At 38.5% G+C, this 3,948-nt stretch overlaps 1 long non-coding RNA gene across 1 annotated transcript; it reads right to left on the bottom strand.

The window, feature by feature from the left end:
• Positions 1 to 229: 229 nt before the first annotated feature.
• On the bottom strand, positions 230 to 3,101 carry LOC118761842. Its single transcript, XR_004997677.1, has 3 exons — positions 3,028 to 3,101; positions 2,043 to 2,069; positions 230 to 295 (listed from the first exon to the last, which is right to left on the bottom strand). It is a non-coding gene; the product is annotated as an uncharacterized LOC118761842 (long non-coding RNA).
• Between the last annotated feature and the right edge of the window lie 847 nt (positions 3,102 to 3,948).

Genomic DNA, 3,948 nt, shown 5'->3' with positions numbered 1-3,948 from the left:
CAATCAATATGTATTGTAAAACGTATTCATTAATAAATTGTGGTCATTAGCCTTTACATAAGGTACGCCTATTTGATCGAAGGCCATATTTTTTGCATAAGGTACCCATTAGTGAATCCAGATGTTTTGCAGGTTCTGTAACACAAACTGTAACGTTCTGTAACGTGCAGTTTCCGTAACACAAATGATTACAATAATTAACACAAAACACTTGTGTTGCATAATTAGGCTTTATTTACATGTGTAAACATAATATGGTCCCAATCACAAGGAATAATATGCTTCGCAAGCTGACCTGTAAAGAGAACGGAAATCTGTTTATCCACACATCGATAATCAGGAGATAGAGCATGATTTTCAAAATGACTCTTTTTTTCTATACATGAGTTAAAATACAGAATTTTGCTAACAAAATTCAGCCACGAAATATAATGATGAGAGTTTGATGTAAATTTTACGATACCCTATGCAGTATCTGATTGAATACGCATTATTAAAGTTCAATAGATTATTATTTAAGCTTAGTTAATACAGATGTACTGCAGATGCTGTTGCTGTTGCTCTTGAGCGAACGGTCCTCGTCCCAGAGCTCGCAAGATGGGAGAAGTCCGAAACGTAGTCCTTTTGCTATTCGTAAGACCCGCAGAAGAGAAAGCAGGTCAACTCCCGACATCGAGAGCATCGACGGATGGATGAATGCGCATCCAGGCTCAGCGGTTGCGTAGGAAGTCGGGGACAAGAAACAGGAAGAAAGAGTGAGAGAAAGTTGGGGCGAAAGAATACAACAGGGGTCGCCACCCCCTGCGGGAGCCTCATGGAGCTTTGGGTGTTTTCGCTCAATAAACACACACAACGCCCGGTCTGGGAATCGAAACCGTGATCCTACGACTGCGAGTCCGCTGCCCTAACCACTGGGCCATTGCACCTGCACTTGCATATGCTGTTGCTCTATCTGAATTGATATGGTTATATTTTCTTTGACAAATCACTGTAGCTATGGGCTAAGAATTGCACCGGCCATATAACAATTCTAAGGAATGTTATATTATAATGAATACTTTGCATTAAATAATGGTTTCAAATTTTGCTACAAGGGAAGCAATTTGGAGGAAGGGGACTAGTCGATTACACCGACCCCAGTACACAACTGGTACTTAATTTATCGACTCCGAAAAGATAAAATGCAAAGTCGACCTCGGGGGAATTTGGACTCAGAACATAGCGACGGGCGAAATAACACTAAGCTTTTTGTCCAGCGCACTAACGAATCTGCCAATATATTAAATAATACCAGTACGATGATTACACTAAAGTTTCAAAAGTATATACATTAAGTATGATACATAGAAGGCTATTTTAGTCTAATAAACTTTCAATCGCTCATAGCAGGCATTAATACTACCTTTGTTATCGTATATCATTGTACTACTGCGACAAATTCTCATTCTATCTGGACCAAATTCCAGTTCAATTTCAATTCAATTGAATTATATCTGCTCTGACATTCTAATAGCGTACATGTATAGTTGAGGTGGGGAAGGGATGCATTCACTGTGTCGTTGGTGCTAATTCAGTGGATCGTTGCATTATTCACTTGCGTAAACTAATGTACTCAATACTGATGTGGAGGCGCAATGGCCCAGTGGTTAGGGCAGCGGACTCGCGGTCGTAGGATCGCGGTTTCGATTCCCAGACCGGGCGTTGTGAGTGTTTATTCATCGAAAACACCTAAAGCTCCACGAGGCTCCGGCAGGGATGGTGGTGATCCCTGTTGTACTCTTTCACCACAACTTTCTCTCACCCTTACTTCCTGTTTCTGTTGTACCTGTATTTCAAAGGGCCGGCCTTGTCACTTTCTTGTCACGCTGAATATCCCCGAGAACTACGTTAAGGGTACACGTGTCTGTGGAATGCTCAGCCACTTACACGTTAATTTCTTGAGCAGGCTGTTCCGTTGATCGGATCAACCGGAACCCTCGTCGTCGTAACCGACGGAGTGCTTCCATCACTCAATACTGATATCTTAGAAATGGATTACTTACCTCGTTTCGGTTACTCTTGCTGAATCCCTGGAAATAAACAATGAAGATATTGTGAATGATGAACTCCACTTCCATTGCATCTTAATAATTATTCACACATAAATTACAGAATCATCAATTAATTTCGAACTTCCTAATAGTAAACTCAATTTAAATGAAGGCAAGTTGCAAGCCATTACGCACTTATGTTGCATTGAAAATCTTCTTTAAGAAATGAAACCGGTTTGAAATTACGTACCTTGAAGCAAGTTGTAAGCATAAAATTTGGAGAATTTGTAAACGTATTTTGAAATTATTTGAATGTAAAACTAAACTTTGAAATAAATTCACTAACGTATCAGTTACAGGGTATTTTTGATGTATGTATGCATGTAAGTATGCTTGCATGCATGTATGTATGTATGTGTGCATCTATGTATGTATACATACATGCAGATTTCTATGTTTTGTTTTATGTATGACTTCTCATGCATATACTTGTATATTTAGATATGCTCATATATACTTAAATGACAAACTTCTTAAAAGTATCTTTTTACATCATCTAGGGAATTGAAATTTTTACCATTAAGACTATTCTGCAGAGACTTGAGTCAGTGGAAATCAGAAGGAGCAATATCTGGTGAATATGGAGGGTGGGAAAAACACATCCAAGCCGAGCTGCAGCAATGTTTGTCTGATTCCCAAAGCATCAAGTGCCGAAAATGAATGTTCTTATCTTCCATTTTAAAGGGTTACAGAATTAACACAGGTTATAGGAACATAAACCGTCTTCCATGAAAAGATAGCTTAAACTGTGCACTAAATGGAGGTGTTGTCAAATCCGATTTTATGGACTAAACCATGTTCGAAAATAAGTTGAAAGGTAAGCTACTATATAAATCGGCACGAACTTTCCGGACAACCCAATGCATGTATATCTACCATGTAAATTCATTACACTGCGTGTCTATTAATAACTCTAATATTTATAAAAGCCTCTTACATAACAAAGATCGTGAAACGCACTCTCGAATTGTTCAACGCATCCATGAACGTGACCAATGCAATCATAAAATCTCCTGAAATGTCTGAAAAAAAGAAACGTAAAATGCAATACTTGCTTAAAATTACTCAAAATTTCTGTGACAATGTAAGAAAACTTACATTCGTCAGATAACATGATAACCACGATTCTTCTCCATGTCTTCTTCCCACTGTTCTTTATTTCAGTTATTGGGCTGTGGTTGAGCCTTGTCACCGTCTTGAAGGATACACTTGTAACAAATCGGCCACTCTACGAACTTTCAGCTTTGCTGTATATTCTACGAGTCAATTTTGACGAAACAGGGACGCAGACGAACCAACAGCGGTTGTCACATGGTTGTATAAAACAAACGCCAACACGAAGATATCACACACACACATACATAAACACACACACATACACACACACATACACACACGCAACGTACACAATATTCGCATACATGCATACACATACATTCATATATTTATGTATCTATATCTATCTGTCTATCTACCTATCTATATCTCTCTCTCTCTCTCTTTCTCTCTCTCTCTCTCTCTCTTTCTTTCTCTCTTTCTCTAATATTTAGCTGACATGTCCTTTGCATTTTTCAAAGCAAGAACCCTGTTAGGCATGCTTACTGATCAGATGACGATTATCCTCTTAGAGAATTTCTTGCCAGGTTTCATACATTAATCTCAAAAGTTCTGGCTTTGAGGATGCTTCCATTTTTTTTTTTTTTTTACTAAGTGTCTAGTCCATTAGACCCCAGAGGTGTGTGTCCAATAGGGTTCATATCTGATATTGGCTTGGCCATGGAAGTTTTTTAAGGTCATGTATTTGCAACCAATCTTGTTTTTTTTTAGCTGTGTGACAAGGAGCCTCATCTTCCATAAA

Source organism: Octopus sinensis, unplaced genomic scaffold (assembly GCF_006345805.1).
Source record: "Octopus sinensis unplaced genomic scaffold, ASM634580v1 Contig17932, whole genome shotgun sequence".
NCBI lineage: Eukaryota > Metazoa > Mollusca > Cephalopoda > Octopoda > Octopodidae > Octopus > Octopus sinensis.
Note: the sequence above shows the minus strand (reverse complement) of the source record. Positions and strands in the feature narration are given on the sequence as shown.